General features: G+C 41.9%; 1 pseudogene; it reads right to left on the bottom strand.

Moving 5' to 3' along the window:
- Positions 1–16,484: 16,484 nt before the first annotated feature.
- LOC105614387 (protein SET-like) lies at positions 16,485–17,544 on the bottom strand (annotated as a pseudogene).
- Between the last annotated feature and the right edge of the window lie 3,791 nt (positions 17,545–21,335).

The raw sequence follows: 21,335 nt of genomic DNA, 5'->3' as shown, positions 1-21,335 counted from the left end.
CCCAAAGCAGATTGCCAGTCCAGGTTCGATGCATGAGACAGGGACTTCAGGGCTGGTGCACTGGGATGACCCTGAGGGATGGGATGGGGAGGGAGGGTGTAGGAGGGGTGTTCAGGATGGGAGGCGCATGTACACCCATGGCTGATTCATGTCAATGTATGGCAAAACCCACTACAATATTATAACGTAATTAGCCTCCAATTAAAATAAATAAATACATAAAAAAGAAAAAATAACTACAGTGTGATCTCATTTTTGTTGAAAATGTCTATATATATGAGAAAAAATAAATAGGAAATAGTGAAATTAAAAAAAAGAAGTTATGGTATATATATACAATGGAATCTTACTCAGCTGTAAAAAAGAATGAATTTGTATTAGTTATAGTGAGGTGGGTGAACCTAGAAACTGTTATACAGAGTGAAGTAAGTCAGAAAGAGAAAATATATAGTAATGTGGTTATATGGAATCTAGAAAAATAGTACTGATGGAGCTATTTGCAGGGAAGAAATGGAGATGTTGACATGGAGAAAGGACTTGTAGACTCAGGGAGGGAAGAATAGGGTAGGATGAATTGAGAAAGCAGCATTGACATATATACACCACCATGTGTAATGGTGAGAAGCTGTTAGTTGAATGATAGCTGATGAGAAGTTGTTATATAATGCAGGGAGCCCAGACTGGTGCTCTGTGATGACCTGGAGGGGTGGGATGGGGGAAACGGAGGGAGGCTCAAGGGGGGCAGGATATATGTATGTAATTATGACTGATTCATGCTGTTGTGTGGCATAAATTAACACAATATTGTAAAGCAATTATCCTCCAATTTAAACAAAACATGAAATAGAATGGATATTTAAAAAAGACTATATATGTATATGTACATATATAACTGAATCATTTTGCTGTACAGAAGAAATTAATACAAGCTTGTAAATGAACTATACTTAAATTTAAAAATAAACCAAAGAAATTATGAAATAATTGATATTGGCAGGATGTGGCTTTTTTCTCTGCGAAGGTAAAATCATCTTCACTTACAGATGGATGACTGTATCCATAAGGTAGAAACATAGAGTGTATTGTTGTTGATGATGGATATATGAAAGTTAAAGTCGCTCAGCTGTGTCCAACTCCTTGCGACCCCATGGAGTATACAGTCCATAGAATTCTCCCGGCCAGAATACTGGAGTGGGTAACCTTTCCCTTCTCCAGGGGATCTTCCTGAGCCGGGAATTGAACCAGGGTCTCTTGCATTGCAGGCAGATTCTTTACCAACTGAGCTATAAGGGAATATATATCCTGATGGATATATTGATATGTTCAAATATGTGTAGAAATATGTACCTGGTTCTAAAAAGTCAAAAGCGTTGCTTGTTTAGTTCAGTTCAGTTCAGTCACTCAGTGGTGTCAAAAACTGTGACCCATGGACTGTAGCACGCCAGGCTTCCCTGTCCATCATCAACTCCTGGAGTTTGCTCGAACTCATGTCCATTGATTCGGTGATGCCATCCAAACATCTCATCCTCTGTCATCCCCTTCTCCTGCCTTCAATCTTTCCCAGCATCAGGGCCTTTTCAAATGAGTCAGTTCTTCGCATCAGGTGGCCAAAGTATTGGAGTTTCAGTTTCATCATGAGTCATTCCAATGACTATTCAGGATTGCTTTCCTTTAGGATGGACTGGTTTGATCTCCCTGCAGTCCAAGAGACTCTCAAGAGTCTTCTCCAACACCACAGTTCCAAAGTATCAATTCTTTGGTGCTCAGCTTTCTTTATAGTCCAACTCATATCCATACATGGCTCCTGGAAAAATCACAACTTTGACTAGAGGGACCTTTGTAGGCAAAAAAATGTCTCTGTTTTTGAATATGATGTCTAGGTTGGTCATAACTTTTCTTCCAAGGAGCAAGTGTCTTAATTTCAAGGCTGCTGTCACCATCTGCAGTGATTTTGGAGCCTAAGAAAATAAAGTCTGTCACTGTTTCCATTGTTTCCCCATCTATTTCCCATAAAGTGATGGGAAAGAGGCCATGATCTTAGTTTTTTGAATGTTGAGTTTTAAGTCAGCTCTTTCACCCTCTTCTTTCACTTTCATCACGAGGCTCTTTAGTTCTTCTTTGCTTTCTGCCATAAGGGTGGTGTCATCTGCATATCTGAGGTTATTGATATTTCTCCCAGCAATCTTGATTTCAGCTTGTGCTTCATCCAGTCTGGCATTTTGCATGATGTACTCTGCATATAAGTTAAATAAGCAGGGTGATAGTATACAGCCTCAACACACTCCTTTCCCAATTTAAATCAATCCATTGTTTCATGTCTGGTTCTGATTGTTGTTTCTTGACCTGCATACAGATTTCCCAGGAGGCAGGTAAGGTGGTGATATTCCCATATCTTGAAGAATTTTCCACAGTTTCCTGTGATCCACACAGTCAAAGACTTTGGTGTAGTCAATAAAGCAGAAATACATATTTTTCTGGAACTCTCTCTTTTTTAAATTTTCCAACAGATGTTGGGAATTTGATCTCTGGTTTCTCTGTTTTTTTTTTTTTTCTCCTAAATCCAGCTTGAACATCTGGAAGTTCTTGGTTCATGTACTTTTGAAGCCTAGCTTGCAGAATTTTGAGCATTATTTTACTAGTGTGTGAGATATGTGCAACTGTTTGGTAGTTTGAGCATTCTTTGGCATTGCCTTTCTTTGAGATGGGAACGAAAACTGGCCTTTTCTAGTCCTGTGGCCACTGCTGAGTTTTTTAAGTTTGCTGGCATATTGAGTGCAACACTCTCATAGCATCGTCTTTTAGGATTTGAAATAGCTCAACTGGAATTCCATCCCCTCCACTAGCTTTGTTCATGGTGATGCTTCCTAAGGCCCATTTGACTTCACATTCCAAGATGTCTGGCTCTAGGTGAGTGATCACACCATCGTGGTTATCTGGGTCATGAAGATCTTTTTTGTATAGTCCTTCTGTGCATTCTTGCCACCTCTTCTTAATATCATCTGATTCTGTTAGGTCTATACCATTTCTGTCCTTTATTGTGCCTATCTTTGCATGAAATGTTCCCTTGGTATCTCTAATTTTCTTGAAGAGATTTCTAGTCTTTCCCATTCTACTGTTTTCCTCTATTTCTTTGCATTCATCACTGAGGAAGTCTTTCTTTTCTCTCCTTGCTATTCTTTGGAACTCTGCATTCAGATGGGTATAGCTTTCCTTTTCTCCTTTGCCTTTAGCTTCTCTTCTTTTCTCAGCTATTTGTAAGGCCTCCTCAGACAGCCATTTTGCCTTCTTGCATTTCTTTTTCTTGGGGATGGTCTTGATCACTGCCTCCTGTTCAGTGTCATGAACCTCTGTCCATAGTTCTTCTAGAAGTGAAAGAGGTGGATTGTACCAGTTACTAACTTTTTGCCTCTTATGTGCAGTAACACCCTTCTTTGTTCTTCTTTGTAATATTTCATCTTGACCTTATAGACATATCTTCTTTGACAAATGGCTTTATGTTAGGCTTTGCGTGTTTTAATCCAACTGCATATTTTTTCTGAAAAGATATTAGATAGTATTTTCAATGCCAATACTAATAACATCAAAAGTTTAAAAAAAACAGGCAAAAGATTTGAATCTGTTTTTCTCCAAAGAAAATATGCAAATGGTCAATAAACCTGTGGAAAGATGCCCAACATTATTAGTCACTGGTGAAACCACAAATTGAAACCACAAATTGAAACCACAATGAAATTTCACTTACCCCTCATTAGGATAGCCAAATTTTGAAATGTGGAACATAAGTATTGATAATGATGTGGATAAATTGAAATCCTTGTATGTTGCTGTTGGGGATGTAAAATGGTTCAGAAGCTTTGGAAAACAGGTGGTGGTTTGTCAGAATGCTAAACAGATTTTCCATTTTGACCCCAGAAATTCTCCTTGTAAAGTAGATATATAACCAGGAAAAATGAACATATACATATATGTTCATAGTGACATCATTTGTAATAGCTTTACAAAAAGGTAAATAACATAAATGTCTATCAACTGATCAATGGAAAAACAAAATGTGGCATATCCATATAATGAAATATATATTTTTAAATTTGTTTATTTTTAATTGAAGGATAATTGCTTTACAGAATTTTGTTGTTTTCTGTCAAACACCAACATGAATCAGCCATAGGTATACATATGGCCCCTCCCTCTTGTCCCCCTCCCTTCTGTCCCCATTCTATCCCTCTAGGTCAACTAGGAAGACTCTGTGTCAATGGAGAAACATATAATAAAATATTATTTGCAAAACAATAGCAACAAAAACAACAACAAAGAGTGAGGCCATGATACATGCTACAACATGAATGAACCTTGAAAACACTGGGCTAAGTAAGAACATCTAGTCACAAAGACCACATGCATGATTGCATTCATATGAAATATCCAACAGAGATGGAAAGCAGGTAAGCAGTTGTCAAGGGTTGGGACAGAGGAGTGGGTAACAGAAATGAGGAGTGAATGTTATTGTGTATGAAGTTTCTTTGGGGGAATTGAAAATGTTCTAAAATTAGACTGTGGTGATAGCAGCACTATGTGACTATTCTAAAAGCCACTGGTCTTTATACTTTTAAAGGGTGAATTTTGTTGTATATGTGATATACTTCAGTAAAAATGTAAAAACATTAAACCTAATAATAAAAGTTGAATTAAGAGTACAATCTAAGGAGCCTGACTCTCTGAATTTGAATTAAGCTTGGCTACCTACTAAACTGAATTAAGCTGTGCACCTTTGGGCATTTACGTAAGCTATTTGTGCCTCAGTTTTCTTATCTGTAAAGTGAGGTGAATGACAGTATCTACTTCATAGTATTGGTATCAGGATTAATTGAATTAACATACATTAAAATGGTTAGAAAAATGCCTTGGCACAAAGTAAGCATCTTGTAAATGCTTAATTATGATAGTTTATTGTTTTGATTGTTTATATCAGCTCTACTATTACAAAAGAAAAATTGAAACATCCAATAGATTTAGGATAAAAAAGCAGGTTATATTTTTCTAAATGATGCCCTAAGCACTTCCTTTAATTTCCTCTTTGTTATTTCATGAAAAGAGGTTGAAGGCATTCTGCTTAATTATTATCATCCTCCACCAGAAAGATGACCTAGGGATTATTACTTAGTGTCTGTATATTATGATCTGCCATAATTAAGTGCTACATTTTTTCTATGACTGTGAACAAATCTCCACACATGGTTGCACTAGAGAGATAAAAAGTGAGAATTTATTTCACCTGGTGGAAGTCCCATAAAGATGATGCCTGGATGCTTCAGAAGTGGACACAATCACAGCCGGGACTCTGTAGCCCGCAGGGAACATGGCCTTCTTCATGAACCTGTTGACACTGGAATAGCTGACCACTGTCAGGTTGCGTGCAGAGAGGAAGAGGTGCAGGCCCACCAGCAGCATCCAGTGAAGGAGGCCAGGTAGAGATAGTGTAAGGCACCTGCGATGATGGCGCACAGCACCTGGGGGAGGAGGAGGAAGGTGGCTTGTCAAATGTCACCAGGAGGGACTGTCAGGGTGGAGCACCGCCCGGGTATTTCTATAACTTGCCACTAGGGAGAACTTTGATGTATAAGAAGGAGTTGTCAACAGAGTCTTTATCTTCTAGTTGCGGCAGTCAATGTGAAATTGGTTATTTACCAATCTAACCTTGCCTGGAACCCAAGTCATTTTATTAAAGTGTCCAAAGAAGCATGGCTCCATGAACTCAGCAGCCCCTGTGACAGGGATATTCTGGGACAGTAGATGTAACTTGCTCTCAGTTCTGTCAGTGGCTGTGAGGAAGAGCAGGTGGGCCAGGAAGAGGCAGAGCGAGAGCTGCAGGTGGAGCGAGGTGCTGGTGTTCTGGATGGCTTTGCACAGCAGGAAGGTGAGGGCCGCCAGGAGGAGGCACAGCAGAGAGAGGCTCAGCCCCACGTAGATGATCACAGTCAGTGCGGGATCCTCCTCCTGGGACCCAGCAGAGAGGGGACCACAGTCATGTTTTCCTGCTCTGGGTAATGACCCTTCCACCATTTTTATTTTTAGACATAGAAAAATCAAGAATAGAGGACACAGATAGAGTTGGTATATTTGTGGATAGTTTTCTCCAGCTTCTGAATGTTAGAATTTTATGGAATCTGAATGATTAATTCTGTCCCTGGAAGGACAGAGGGACAGGAGAATCTTTAGTCAAGAACAAACTCTGGAACTCACAAGGGTTTATTTTCTTGTTGACTTCTGAGCATGACTAAGCCTCCTGGTTATCACAGTAGGTACACAGAGGCATGACACTTCATGCTGAGCATCACCCTCCATCCCCACCATGTGATGGTGTGTGGCAGAGTCTGTATCTGAGACTCAATGTCCAGGTATTAACCACCCACCTTGGACTCCAATCACACATCTCTGCAATGTCCGTTCTTAGATGGGAACTAATTCCTACAGATTAGAACTGGATACTTGATGGTGGAAAACTACTATATTTTGACAATGGTGGTAGCATAAAATCCATATTTTCTGCAGCCCCTGATCTTGGAGAAGGAAATGGCAACTGACTTCAGTATTCTTGCCTGAAAATTCCACAGACAGCAGAACTGGCAGACAGTTCACGGGGTTGCAGAGTTGGCCAAGACTGAGCACATCAGCAGCGGCCCCTGAGCACCCTGTCCTGAAGCCCCTTGAGGTAAAAAGAATTCTAATTTGGCAGCCTCACCCTTATCCCCATATTCTGCCAGGTGTTCAATCAAAAGCCAACCCAGGTGTTTCTGTGAAGAGATTCTTGCAGGTAGAATTCAAGTCCTCCATTAACTGACTTAGAGAGTTTACCCTGGTCGGACTTGCTCTAACCCTCAGAAGAGTTGGACTGTACTTGGAGAAAAAGATTTAGAGTTTGAGAGAGTTTTGACAGGAGGGAGTTTCTTCTGCTGATCTCTGGATAGATTTAGTAGTGCACTGTGAGAGGGCACAGAAGAGACCAGAAAGATGGCTGATCACCAAAGAATTGATGCTTCTGAACTGCGGTGCTGCAGAAGACTCCTGAGAGTGTCTTGGAGAGCAAGAAGTTCCAACTAGTTTATTCAAAAGGAAATCAACCCTGAATATTCATTGGAAGGACTGAAGGTGAAGCTCCAATACTTTGGCCCCTGATGTGCAGAATCCACTCATTGGAGAAGACCCTGATGCTGGGAAAGAATGAAGGCAAAAGGAGAATGGGACAGCAGAGGATGAGATGATTGGGTGGCATCACCACTTCAATGGACATGAATCTGAGCAAACTTTGGGAGACTGTGAAGGACAGGGGAGCCTGTCATGCTGTAGTACACGGGGTAGCAAGGAGTCGTAACTGACTTAGCAACTGAACAACAGCAACACTAGATGAGAAGGAATACAGGCAGCCCTGGAACTGAGCCTGGTTCTCGGCTGTCAGAGAGAAGAAAACAAGATCTCAGTCCTGCTACTATGAGGAACTGAAATCTTCCAGAAATCGGGGAGTTAGGGAAGGACTCCAATCCTCTCATGAAAGGACCATTGTAGGACCCTGAACAGAAAGCTCATCTGCAGCACGACTATTTGTTAACATGAAGAAACTGTGAGATAATAATAAATTTATGTTTTTAAAGCTGACTACTTTCGGAACTTGCTACACAGCAGTAGCCTTTGAATGTCATCCCTCTGAGGGTTCTCACCAGCACATCATACTGGGCTTCAACCTGCCTGGGAATTTGATCTTCAGGAGGTTGTCATGCCTCAACTTGCCTGGGGATCTGCACCCTGACCTGAGGATGCCCGGTTCTCAGGTTGCAACAGTACTGGACACAATAAACTTTAGAAAGACTCACCCCTAAGGAAGTCCACCCATAGAAATAAAAAGAAGCTTACTAGTTGTGGGACTGTGCCCCATCTCAGCAATAACTCGGGAGTCCAATGAGAAAGGCTAAAAGAGGCCCTCCAAAAGTTTACCAATCTAGACTTAGAATCTTACAAGGGACAGGTGATTTTAAAGGACAAATTCCAGACCCAATGTGCATTAGACATCAGGATAGAGTTACAACAGGTATAGCAGCAGGACCCTGATGGCTCTTTAGATGAGATGGTCCAGTCACCAATATCTTTTATAACAGAACAGGAGAGGGAGGCCAAGGGCCAAGAAAGGGAGAAAGGGAAAGAGACAAGGCATGCCCGGATGCTGGCCACCCTCCAGGGAAGCCTTATGGCAAACCCTGGGTCCTTGAAGGACGAGGCATGAGACAAATGCCTAATCTGTAGACAGGTGGGACATTGGGCCAAAGAGTGTACGAATCATGGAAAGTCTCCTAAAATGGCTTGCTACAAATGCCATCAATTGGGACATTGGGCAGCACTTTGCCCTTGGGACCCAAGAACTTCAAGGTCAAGTGCCAAGCCTTCCCTCACAATGGTTCAACAGGACTGAAGTGGCCCGCTTCAGCCAGCCCACCTGTCACAGATAATCATCACGGGGCTGGAGCCAAGGGTGCAATTGGATGTGGCAGATAGGTCCAAGAATTTCTTGGTTGACACAGGGGCTACCTACTCTGACCTGACCTCTTACTCTGGAGACTTCTCCTCCCAAACCTGTACCATTTTGGGTGCTACAGGAAAAACAATTAGAAAAAATTCACCTTTGCACTTCTTTGTTGCAAATGAAGATGCAACAATTTGGGATGGCAAATATTTTCCCACCAGTTTCTGGTGGTCCTGAGTGTCCTGCTCCCTTATTGGAAAGAGATCTCTCCCTGCCTTCTAAATCTTGCAGTGATTGCAGTCCTGATAGAGGATGCTTTAAAACTCTCTCTTGGGGGAGAACTAACTATTTTTACCAGCCACCAAGTGAAACAACTCCTGAATGGGAGAGGCCATTTATGGATGTCAGATCAAAGAATCCTCAGATATCAAGTAGTTCTGATGGAAAATCCAGGCCTCACTATATCCCCTTGTGAGGTTCTTAACCCACCCACCCTCCTGCCTACCCCCATGGCTCTCTCCCCTTTCACTCTTGCCTAGAAACCTTGGACCACTGGACAAAACCCAAGAGGGATTGCCAGAAGATGCTCTGACCAATTCTGAGGAAATCTGGTACACTGATGGAAGCAGCTTTGTCTTAGGTGGAAAAAAGAAGAGGCAGATATGCAGTAGTCTCCAATTTTGAGACCATAGAGGCTAAACTTTTGCCACCAGGTACTTCAGCCCAATTGGATGAACTCATAACCCTGACTTGAGCTTTAGAGCTGGGAAAAGGAAAAAGAGGAGTCATTTACACTGATTCCAAGTATGCCTTTCTGGTGCTACATGCACATGATGCTATTTGGAAAGAAAGGGGCCACTTGACCACCCGAGGGTCCCCAACAAATATGGTGATCAGATTCTTCGACTCTTGGAGGCAGTCCATCTGCCCACTAAGGATTCAGTCTCCCACTGTAAAGGACACCAAAAAGGGAGCACAGAAGTGGCATGAGGGAACCAAGCAGCTGATCAGGCAGCTAGGAGAGCAGCATTACAGAATCATGACCTAATAGGGGTGACCACCTTAGTTCTACAGACTAATTTGCCAGAACTCCTTCATATACTGAAGGTGAGACTCTTAAAGCTAAGAGCAAGGGCTTTCAAGAAGATCATATGGGGTGGTTCCAAAAGGGAGGACTCCTTTTTCTGCCTGGGAACCTCCAATGAAAGTTGGTTAACTCCTTACATGCTACCTACCACTCATTTAGGGGAAAAGGCCCTCCAAAGATTACTAGAAAGGTCCTTCAGAGGAACAGACCTCCAAACGACTATAAGGCAAGTGGTCTCCTCTTGTCTCACTTGCCAATTAAACAACCCCCAAGGAGCTTGAAGACCCCAGCTGGCCCAGCCCATCCAACAACGTGGGGCCTACCCAGGAGAGGACTGGCAGATGAAATTGACCCAGATGCCAGTTTCTCAAGGGTAAAAATACCTACTAGTCATGATAGATGCATTCACAGGATGGATTGAAGGCTTCCCCACCTGGACTGAGAAGGCTGAGGAGGTGGTAAAAAAATTGCTCCATGAAATCATTCCAAGATTTGGTCTGCCTGGGTCATTATAAAGTGACAATGGGACATCATTTACTTCCAAGGGCACCCGAGGGGTCCTTAAGTAAATGCCTAAGTGAAGCATTAAGCATTACTTATTATCTCCATTGTGCCTGGAGGCCTCATTCTTCAGGAAAAGTAGAAAGAGATTCTTAAAGTGATAAAAAAAATATAATCCAGGAGACATCCATGGGATGGAAGGAGGCTTTACCGATAGCTCTCCCCCACACCGGCATTGCCCCTAAGGAACAGGTTGGTCTTAGTCCTTATGAGATGCTATATGGGAGACATTTTGTTTATGTCAATGACCTCTTCCTAGATCCAGAGGCTCAGACCTTCCAATCTTATACAATGGCCATTGAGTAATTCTTACAAGATATACACTTGTGGGGTGTCAATCAGGACCCAAAAGATTCTAAAGAGCCACCACTATATGCTCCAGGGACTCAAGTCCTAAATTAAGTCTGGAAAGATGGGTCCCCAAAGGTCCAGCCCACATGGAAGGGTCCCTGTCATGTAATACTTTCTACCCTCACAACAGTCAAGGTACCAGGACATGACTCCTGGATTCACTACTCATGATTCAAGCCATGGAAGAAAACAGAAGAGGACACTCAATACACCTGTGAGCCCCTGGGAGATAGCAGATGCCTATTCAGGACTACAAATTAGTGCCATTCTAATGAACACCCCCAAAATTAAGTTTCTGAAGATAAGATTTCTCAGGATAGTTCTAAAGGGCCTACACAGCTTGGCAGAGGTTGTACTCCAAAATAGACAGGAGATAGACCTCCTAATCCCTGAACAAAGAGGGACTTGAGCCATCTTGAATGAGATGTGTTTTTTCTGGTTAAATACCTCCAGCTAAGTTGAAGAAAATCTCACAGGCCTCAAGAAAAACATTCAGATCCTATGGGATCTCATAGAATGAGCTGGAGAGTTCTTGGGGTGGCTACAATCTGTCTTTGGGGGATAATTCTCTTGGTGAGAGGGGATTTGGAGTTGGCTAGTGCCCCAACTAATCCTGTTATCACCATATTGATGCTGCTTATGGTTGCTCCATGTATTATCAATTGTCTAACCCATTTGTCTCTGCCCAGGTCAACAAGCTACAACATGCTGTGCCAATTCAACAAGGGTATATAAAACTATACCTGACCACAGAAAATGTCACTCACCCTTGGATGGACAGCACTATATGGACTCTGAGACTTGAGACTAGCAAGAGGGGGAGGCCCAATGCCCCTCATCATCCCAGCCCAGCAGGAAGTAACCAGCAAGACCTCGATGCCACTATTTCCAAAGAATTGGGCCTCCCATCTCTTGAGGGGGGAATATTAGGTAGTTAGAATAGGAAAAAGGTGTCCAAAATGGTGGTAGCTAAAAGACAAAGATAGAGAAAAGCCCGTGAAAATGTGACAAAAGAAAATCTATGGACTGAAGTGAAAATTTCAGGTGAAACAAACACGCCCCCTTCTTGGCCAGCGCAATTTGCATAGGACAGGTACAGGGAGGAGGGAACAAAATGTATAAAAAGAGGAAGCCAAGACAGATTGAGGTCTTTCCTTTGGGGTTGGTCTGCCCTCATGCCTTGAGGGTGTATTTTCCTTTGCTTGAGAATAAAACTCAAAGCTGTAATCAAGCTGTAACACTGGTCCACCATTTCAAATCTTTGTTGTGGTGAGACAGAACCGAGGAAATTTCAAACTCCCCCAACACGTCAACATAAATTTTGCCTGTGTGACTGTGAGTTTGTGAAATTCAATTTTTGGCTCTGGGAACAAGATCTTGGTTTCCTGTTTCAGTTTTACAGATGCTAAAACCTCCACCAAATGGAAGAAGCTAACCTCTTGGTGACCATGAGCACATAGCCCCCAGGCCTGCAGGAGTTTGAGGACTGATACAACAGTTGCCCTGTTATTTCACCATCAACCAATCAGAGAATTGTGCATGAGTTGGTCACATAACTTGAGATTCTCTTCCCTCACTTTGGCTTTAAAAATGGTCCCTGAAGCCCACTGGGGAGTTTAGGTGCTTTGAGGATTAAATGCCCTGGACTCCTTGTATGGTACTTTACAATAAACACTGCATTTTCCTTCACCACAATCCAGTTTCAGTAGGTTGGCTTTACTCCAAGAGGAGGAGGGGATCCAAGTTTGGTTAGATAACAGAACCCAAGGACCAGTCCAACTACAACAGTGATTATGAATAGGCTGAGACCAGCACAAAAAACAACTTGGATGAAACAAACATTCCTATGGGCACATAAACTACAAAAGTAACTGAAGAAGAAGCAGAAAATCTGAGCGAACCTGTAACTAGTAAGAAGACTGAGTGAGAAATCAAAACCTCCCCAAACGAAAAGCCCAGTAATCATAAGCTCATTTTCTAAGTCAGTGAGTCTGTTTCTGAGTTAACATTTAAATCAGTAGACACTGAATAAAGCACATTACCTTCCATAATATGGGTGAGCCTCATCCAATCAGTTGAAGGCCTAAAAGAAAAAAAAATTGATCTTCTTGAAGGAAAAAAAAGAATTTGCTTCTGAAGGCCCTTGAACTTGAGATGCAACATCTGGTCATCCTGGGTTTCCAGCTTGCCCCTGGTCTTCGGCACTTTTGGACTTTCCAGCCTCCACAATCTCATGAATCAGTTTCTTAAATAAAATCCTTTCTCACCTCTATAGATTCATCCTATTGGTTCTGTTGCTATTGAGAATATGGGCTAATACAGGTGGTAAAATGGAAAATCTTTGTTAAATTTCCCTAAGAATGCATTTCACCAACTTGGGACTTTCCTGGTAGCCCAGTGGGCAAGAATCTGCTTGCCAATGCGGGGGACACGGGTTTGATTCCTGGTCCAGGAAGGTCCCACATGCTGAAGAACAACTTGACCCCATGGGCCACAGCTACTGAAGCCCACATAGCTAGAGCCCAACCTCTGCAACAACAGGAGCCACCAGACTTTGGAGGAGAGTGTGTACATATAGATGTACGGCTGAGTCCCTTTGCTGCCCACCTGAAACTATCATAACATTGTTAATTGGCTATATGCCAATATAAAATAAAAAGTTTTTTAAAAGAGAGAGTTGTCACAAAAATGAGAAGCTCATGGACTGCAACTAAGAGGAGGCCCCATGCATGGCAAACAGAGAAAGCCCACATTCAACTGCAAAGACCCAGCACAACCAAAAATATAAATTAATTAACTAATTAAATATTTCACCAATTTCTCCTTTGAGAACTTAACATAATTGAGTTAATACTCTTCTTATGTTCAGTTTTCATTCCAATCCAAAAGAGAGGCAGTACCAAAGAACACTCAAACTACCGCACAATTGTACTCATCTCCCATGCTAGTAAAGTAATGCTTAAAATTCTCCAAGCCAGGCATCAGCAATATGTGAGCCATGAACTTCCAGATGTTCAAGCTGGTTTTAGAAAAGGCAGAGGAACCAGAGATCAAATTGCCAACATCTGATGGATCATCAAAAAAGCAAGAGAGTTCCAGAAAAACATCTATTCCTGCTTTATTGACTATGAAGCCTTTGACTGTGTGGATCACAATAAACTGTGGAAAATTCTGAAAGAGATGGGAATACAGACCACCTGACCTGCCTCTTGAGAAACCTATATGCAGGTCAGGAAGCAACATTTAGAATGGGACATAGAACAACAGACTGGTTCCAAATAGGAAAAGGAGTTTGTCAAGGCTGTATATTGTCACTCTGCTTATTTAACTTATATGCAGAGTACATCATGAGAAACCCTGGGCTGGAGGAAGCACAAGCTGGAATCAAGATTGCCAGGAGAAACATCAATAACCTCAGATATGCAGATGATACCACCTTATGGCAGAAAGTGAGGAAGAAATAAAGAGCCTCTTGATGAAAGTGAAAGAGGAGAGTGAAAATGTTGACTTAAAGCTCAACATTCTGAAAACTAAGATCATGGCATCCAGTCCCATCACTTCATGGGAAATAGATGGGGAAACAGTGGAAACAGTGGCTGACTTTATTTTTCTGGGCTCCAGAATCACTGCAGATGGTGATTGCAGTCATGAAATTAAAAGACGCTTACTCCTTGCGGCTCAGAGGGTAAAGTGTCTTCCTGCAATGTGGGACACCCGGGTTTGATCCCTGAGTTGGGAAGATGCCCTGGAGAAGGAAATGGCAACCCACTCCAGTATTCTTGCCTGGAGAATCCCATGGACAGAGGAGCCTGGTGGGCTACAGTCCACAGGGTCACGAAGAGTCGGACACGACTGAGCGACTTCACTTCCACTTTACTTCTTGGCAGAAATGTTATGACCAACCTAAACAGCATATTGAAAAGCAGAGACATTACTTTGTCAACAAAGGTCCATCTAGTCAAGGTTATGGTTTTTCCAGTGGTCATGTATGGATATGAGAGCTGAACTATGAAGAAAGCTGAGCGCCAAAGAATTGATGCTTTTGAACTATGGTGTTGGAGAAGACTCTTGAGAGTCCCTTGGACTGCAAGGAGATCCAACCAGTCCATCCTAAAGGAAATTAGTCCTGAATATTCATTGGAAGGGCTGATGTTGAAGCTGAAACTCACCTGATGCGAAGAGCTGACTCATTTGAAAAGACCCTGATGCTGGGAAAGATTGAGGGCAGGAGGAGAAGGGGACGACAGATGATGAGATGGTTGGATGGCATCAACAACTCAATGGACATGGGTTTGGGTGAACTTTGGGAGTTGGTGATGGACAGGGAGGCCTGGCGTGTGGCAGTTCATGGGGTTACAAAGAGTTGGACATGACTGAGCGACTGAACAGAACTGAAATTTCTTTTCCTGTTTTTCTTTGTACACATAGTGGGAAAACCAGAAATAAAGCAAGAGCTTTTTAAAAGTAAAGAACAGAGAAAATTCTCAAATGGATAAAGAGTCTCAGATGGCTTTGGTTGTCTCACTCCATCGTTGTAATTCTACTTACCTGGAAGCAAACTTAGATAGCTGTTTCTCATGGTGCAGAGACCAGCAAGCCCAGCCACAGTAGATGTCTTATCTTCCTCTGTGTGTTGGGGAGGAACTTCTGGCTTTCAGTATGACTTCTGCTTTTCACGGGGCTCTTCTGGGTGGCGCTAGCGGTAAAGAACCTACCTGCCAATGCAGGAGACTGAAGAGACATGGGTTGGATAGCTGTGTTGGGAAGATCCCCTGGAGGAGGGCATGGCAACCCACTCCAGTATTCTTGCCTGGAGAATCCTGTGGACAGAGGAGCCTGGCAGGCTATGACCCATAGGGTCACAAAGAGTCAGACATGACTGAAGCGACTTAGCACACCCGCATGCTGCTTTTCATTACCTAACAGGAAATCACTGGTCTGGATGTTTCTTCCTCCTGTTTTGCCTGATGATTACTTCTCTGAAATTTCTAAGCATTTACATAGCATTACCGGTATTTGTACTGCAAGACTCTTCAAAAGTGGTTTTTATGTCTTTTTGATAGATGAAGATCTCCTATATCAAACATGAAGATGCATTTTATTGGTCTTTTTGCATGTATGAGGACCTTGGTTCAGAGGGAATAGAATTATTTATTCGCTATATATTAACAGATTAAAATTTTTTGTGTGTACACATTTAGTTTTATTGTAACCAAGCAACTTGTACACTTTTAACATTTAAAACTGAGCATCATTTTTCCTTTCCAGTGAAACAAAAATTAAAAAAAAAAAAGGAGCAAAAATACAATAGAGAATTTCAATTTCAAATAAGATCCTACAGGTTCTGCTGATTCTCCCATCAAGTGGCAGGGCTCAAGTCATCATTAGGAGAGAATTTTATTTTAAAAGTGTCATCTTAAACTGCAAGGATTTCCATTAAACATCATAATTAAACATGCCAAAGGAGAAGCCATGTTGTCACAATGCCCACTTAACCCACCCAAACATGTCAAACCCACCCTTTTGCTGACCTTTTATAACCCCATTTTTAAAGTTTTTTTTTTTTTAAACAAGAGAAAGTAGACAGATACATGTTGGTAAATGCTATCCATATTCATATAAAGACACTGTGTGATCTCTGAGCCCAATATACAGAGAAGGGAGGAAAAAAGCTAGAACTCTATGCCCTACTAACGGGCCTAGCATCCTCTAGCCTCCGGCAGAGCTAAGGGAGCAGAAAGTTTTTCTTTTTTTTCTCACAGAGCATGGTGGTGTTGATTCCATAAAATTTTTGTTGAGACAGGAAGAGATAAAAATGAATTTGGAACAGAAGTGGGTAGAGATTTGTTTCCCACTGAATTCTGCTCAAGGTATTCCCCCCACCCCCCACCAAATAAGTTTTGAACCGTGGTATAAAGGAGAAAAGAGACCTCAAAAACAGGGCGACTGAACACAAGAGGAGGAAAAAAAAAAAAAAAAGACTGCAACCTGCTCCCAGGGACTGGAGAAAATCAAAAAAGGTTGGAATCCGTGTGTTCCTTCCATTAGTCATCTTCTTCTTCCTCTCTCTCATCATCATCTTCATCTTCTTCACCTTCACCCTCATCCTCTTCTTCAGCAATCCTTTGGCCTCTTCATCGTGGTTGTCTTCTCCTTCCCCTTCTTTATCATCCACGTCAGGAACCAAGTACTGTGATGGATTTGGCAAATATCATCTTTGATGACCTCTCCTAACTCATCTGCACCTGCATCAGAATGATCAGTAAACCAGGTGAAGAAGCTTTCTGGTTCCTGATGCTGTCTCTTCCAGCTGGCTTTATTCTGTGTTTGACTTGATTGTTTCATCAAATCCTGTCCAGATTTTCATTTGATTTCAGTGGACTTTGAAGATGGATCACCACTCTCATTCAGATGAAATTCTTTGGAGAGAATTTTGTTTTCAAAGTAAGGGTTTTCATCAAAATAAAAATCTATTCTGTAACCTGATTTAATGTCTTCAAATTCTGTCACTTCGACTCTTGTCAAATAATGCAGTGACTCTTCATCCTCCTCCCCAAGCAGTGCAGACACTTGTGGATGGTTATCAAATGCTGTTATCCAAAATTTTGGGATTTTGGCCATCAATTCTGACCTCTTTCTTAAAAATGGTTGAAAGTTGCTCAGTCGTGTCCAACTCTTTGGGACCCCATGGACTGTAGCCTACCAGGCTCCTCCCTCCATGGGATTCTCCAGGCAAGCGTACTGGAGCGGGTTGCCGTTTCCTTCTCCAGCGGATCTTCCTGACCCAGGGATCGAACCCGGGTCTCCTGAAATCCAGGCAGACGCTTTAACCTCTGAGCCACCAGGGAAGCCCTGGTTGGTGGAGTTTATTATATTTCTGTTCTACTTTCTAAAGTCTCCTCATTGGCTTGTTCATTAAGTCTGTCTATTTATCAATATGTTCAATTGCTTCTTGCTGTTCTTTTTCTTCCTTCAGCAAGTTTGAAGAAGCAGATGCCTCGTCTGGCCTGGAGGCAGGAGTCGGCCTCGCTTTCATGTTTTCTTTGGTTGGGGTGGAAGTGAAGACTGATGTTTGGGGGACCATGCCTGGAAAATCCCATGGACGGAGGAGCCTGGTAGGCTGTGGTCCATGGGGTCGCTAGGAGTCGGACAGGACTGAGCGGCTTCACTTTCACTTTTCACTTTCATGCCTTGGAGAAGGGAAATGGCAACCTACTCCAGTATTCTTGCCTGGAGAATCCCAGGGACGGGGGAGCCTGGTGGGCTGCTGTCTGTGGGGTCGCACAGAGTCCGACACTACTGAAGCGACTTAGCAGCAGCAGCAGCAGCAGCAGCAGCAGCTGGGGAAAAAAAAAAAAAGCCAAGAATCCTCCCAGAGGAGGAGAGAGGTACTGCAAGCTCAGAGAACTCAGACTTTTTTATTTTGATTTTGAAATATTTAGTTTTATTTTGAAATATAAATTAAGAGGAAGTTGTAAAACACTGCCAAGCAGTCCTGTGAAATCTTCAGTCATTTTCCCACAAAGATTACATTTTTATATAATGATAGACCAATATTTTGGAGAAGGCGATGGCATCCCACTCCAGTACTCTTGCCTGGAAATCCCATGGACGGAGGAGCCTGGTAGGCTACATACCATGGGGTCACGAGGAGTAGGACACGACCGAGCGACTTCACTTTCACTTTTCACTTTCATGCACTGGAGAAGGAAATGGCAACCCACTCCAGTGTTCTTGCCTGGAGAATCCCAGGGACGGGGGAGCCTGGTGGGCTGCTGTCTATGGGGTCGCACAGAGTTGGACACGACTGAAGCGACTTAGCAGCAGCAACAGCAGTCCAATATTTAAATGAAGAAACTGACATTGGTACGATGTGTGTTGTAATTCCAAGTCGTTTTATCACATATGTAGATTCCTACAACTGTCACTGCAATCAAGATCCATCAATATTCCATCACCACAAAGATTTCCCTCATGCCACCCCAGCATCCCTAAACCTTGGCAGGTCTAAAACTAAGGATTTAATTCTTTTTTTTTTTTTTTTTTAATTCTTCAACAAAGCTCAACATAGTCTGAGATTCATATCTGATGACAAAAGAAAATATTCCTGATATGTTTTTAAAGATGAGAGACACATATCCCTCAAATTTTCTAGTAGTCTGTGTGATGGAATTATGATAATTTTCCTTGTTTGCATTTTTCACCTTTACTGTTTTCTATGTGGCCATGATTATCAGTCCTGCTAGAACTGCCACAACAAAATATAGACTGAGTGTCTCAAACAGCAGAAATTTATTTTCTCATAGTTTTGGGGCCTGGATGTCCAAGATCAAGTGCTAGCAGGGTTGGTTTCTGAGGAAAGTGCTCTCTGGCTTGTACCTGGCCCTCATCTCACTGCATCCTCATATGACCCTTTCTTCTCTATGTGGAAAGACAGTGATGCCTGGCATCCTCTAGTTCTAAAGGCTGAGCTCTTACTGTCCATCTCTTGGACACGACAACACCAGTGCCCTATTCCCTTCACTCTTCCCTTGGCCTCTGTCCCCTTATGGAAGTGCTTCTGCTCCCTAATCCTACAGACACCCCGCAGTTTGCATATTGTTCTCCATAGTGGCTGTACCAGTTTGCTTTCCCATCAACAGTGTAGGAAGGTTCCCTTTTCTCTACACCCTCTTCAGCATTGCTTGTTTGTAGATTATTTGATGATGGCCCTTGTGACCAGTGTGGGTGATCCCTCATGAGAGTTTTGATTTGTATGCCCTAATATTTAGTGACGCTGAGCATCTTTTTGTGTACTTTTTGGCCATTTTATATCCTCTTTGGAGTAATGTCTATATAGATCTCCAATGCATTTTTTTGATTGGATTGTTGTTGGAACGTGAAATTGTTTCTTTAATTTCTCTTTCTAATATTTTGATTTTTGTATATAGAAAAGCAAGAGATTTCTGCTTATTGATTTCATATCCTGCAATTTTACCAACTTCATTGTTTAGATCTAGTATTAACAGTGTTCTCATAGCATGTTTAGGATTTTCTATACGCAGTATTGTGTCATCTGCAATCAGTTTAGCTTCTTTTCCGATTTCAGTCATTTTCTTTTTCTTCTCTGATTGACATGTCTAGGACTTTCAAAACTATGTTGAATAATAGCGGTGAGATTGGACATCCTTGTCTTGTTCCTGATCCCAGAGGAAATGCTTTCAGTTTTTTACCATTGAGAATAGTATTTGCTGTGGGTTTGTCTTATATGGCCTTTATCATATTGAGATAGATTCCCTTTGTGCCCACTTTCTGGAGAATTTTTATCATAAATGGGTGTTGAATTTTGTTGAAAGCTTTTTTTGTATCCATTAAGATGGTCATATGGTTTTTATTCTTCAATGTGTTAATATGGTGTATCACATTGATTGATTTGTGTTTACTGAAGAACCTTGTATCCCTGGGATAGATCACATTTGATCATGGTATATGATCCTTCAAATGTGCTGCTGGATTTTTGTTTGCTAGTATTTTGTTGAGGATATTTGAGCCTTTAGGGATATTGGCCTGATGATATCTTGGTCTGCATTTGTTATCAAGATAATGGTGGCCTCATAGGATGAGCTTATGAGTGTCCCTTCCTCTGAAATTTTGGAATAGTTTGAGAAGGATAGATTTTAACTCTTCACCAAATGTTTGATAGAATTTTCCTGTAAAGTCATCTGGTCCTGGACTTTTGTTTGTTGGAAGATTTTAAGCCACAGTTTAAAGTTCAATCGTTGTGATTAATCTATTCATGTTTTCTGTTTCTTCCTGGCTCAGTCTTAGAAGGTTATTCCTTTCTAAGAATTTGTTAATTTCTTCTGGGTAGTCCATTTTATTGGTGTCTGGTTGCTTCAACTAGTCTCTTTTTAATTTTATTTTTTAATTGGAGGATAATTGCTTTGCAATATTGTGTTAGTTTCTGCTATACACCAACATGAATCAGCCATAGGTATACACAAAGCTCCTCCAACTTGGACCTTTCTCCCACTTCGCACCCCATGCAACATCTCTAGGTTGTCACAGAGCACTGGGTTTGAGCTCCCTGCACTATACAGCAAGTTCCCACTGGCTATCCATTTTACGTATGGTAAAGTATATGTTTTGGGGCTTCCCAGGTGGTGCTAGTGGTAAGGAAGCTGCCCACCAACACAGGAGACAAAAGAGATGTGATTTTGATTCCTGGGTTGGGAAGGTCCCCTGGAGGAGGGCCTCATAACCCACTCCAGTATTCTTGCCTGGAGAATCCCCATGGACAGAGGAGCCTGAGGGGTCTACAGTCCATGCGGTCACACAGAGTCACATAACTGAAGTGACTTGGTATGCACACATGCAAAGTTTATGTTTCAGTGCTACCCTCCCAATTTGTCCCACCCTATCCTTCTCCATCTGTGTCCACACAGTTGGGTTGTTTTCTTTTTTATATGGAGTTCTATGAGCTATTTGTTATTTTGCAAATTAACTCCTTGTTTGTTGCATCATTTGCAAATATCTTCTCCCACTCTGTATGTTGTCTTTTCTTTTCATTTATCGTTTCCTTTGCTGTGCAAAAACTTTTGATTTTAATTAGGTCTGATTTGTTTGTTTTTATTTGTATTTCCATTACTCTAGGAGATGAACCCCAAAAGATACTGCTGTGATTTCTGTCAAAGGGTGTTGTGCCTTTGCTTTCCTCTAAGACTTTTATAGTATCTAGCCTTACGTTTTGGTCTTTAATCCATTTTGATTTTCTTTTTCTGGTATTATGTTTAAAAGTGTTCTAATATCAATCTTTTATATGTAGCTGTCCGGTTCTCCTAGCACCAC

The sequence above is a fragment of the Ovis aries genome, chromosome 5, assembly GCF_016772045.2.
Source record: "Ovis aries strain OAR_USU_Benz2616 breed Rambouillet chromosome 5, ARS-UI_Ramb_v3.0, whole genome shotgun sequence".
NCBI lineage: Eukaryota > Metazoa > Chordata > Mammalia > Artiodactyla > Bovidae > Ovis > Ovis aries.
Note: the sequence above shows the minus strand (reverse complement) of the source record. Positions and strands in the feature narration are given on the sequence as shown.